This window comes from Orcinus orca, chromosome 7 (genome assembly GCF_937001465.1).
Source record: "Orcinus orca chromosome 7, mOrcOrc1.1, whole genome shotgun sequence".
NCBI lineage: Eukaryota > Metazoa > Chordata > Mammalia > Artiodactyla > Delphinidae > Orcinus > Orcinus orca.
The window spans coordinates 51,938,841-51,939,661 of NC_064565.1; the positions used below are offsets into that span (position 1 = coordinate 51,938,841).

The window sequence follows — 821 nt, forward strand, 5'->3', positions numbered from 1 at the left end:
ATTGGATTAATCCTTTATCATGTAATGTTCTTCTTTGTTTCCTATTACAGTCTTTGTTTTAAAGTCTATTTTGTCAAATATAAGTATTGCTACCTCAGATTTATTTTTGTTTCTATTTGCATGGAATATATTTTTCCATCCCCTCACTTTTAGTCTCTGTGTGTCTTTAGATCTGAAGTGAGTCTCTTATAGACAGCATATATATGGGTCTTGCTTTTTATCTATTCAGCTACTCTATGTCTTTTAACTGAAGCATTTAGTCTATTTACACTTAAAGTAATCATTGATAGAAATATACTGATTGTCCTTTAATTATTTGTTTTCTGGTCGTTTTTGTAGTTCTTTTTGTTCCTTTCTTCTTCTTTTGCTGTATTCTCATGTGATTTGATGATTGTCTTTAGTGTTATGTTTGGATTTCTTTCTCCTTTTTTCTGTTTCATTATAATTTTTTGGTTTGTGGTTACCATGAGGTTCATATATAACAAAATATTTATTTTAAAAAATATGGAATGTTTCATGAATTTATGTCATCCTTACACAGGGTCCATGCTAATCTTCTCTGTATCATTCCAATTTTAGTATTAGATATGTACTGGCAAAGTGAGCACAGCATTGCATAATTTTAAACAATCAAAATCACAAAGCCAAAAGAAAAGAATGGAAGTTGCATCACTCATATGTGTGTTAGCATATGGTATTTGTTCTTCTCTTTCTGACTTACTTCACTCTGTATGACAGACTCTAGGTCCATCCACCTCACTACAAATAACTCAATTTCATTTCTTTTTATGGCTGAGTAATATTCCATTGTATATATGTGC

At 30.3% G+C, this 821-nt stretch overlaps 1 non-coding gene across 1 annotated transcript; it reads right to left on the bottom strand.

The window, feature by feature from the left end:
- Positions 1–498: 498 nt before the first annotated feature.
- Positions 499–608, bottom strand: LOC117198072 (U6 spliceosomal RNA). The gene has a single exon (XR_004479012.1). It is a non-coding gene; the product is annotated as a U6 spliceosomal RNA (small nuclear RNA).
- Positions 609–821: the final 213 nt, after the last annotated feature.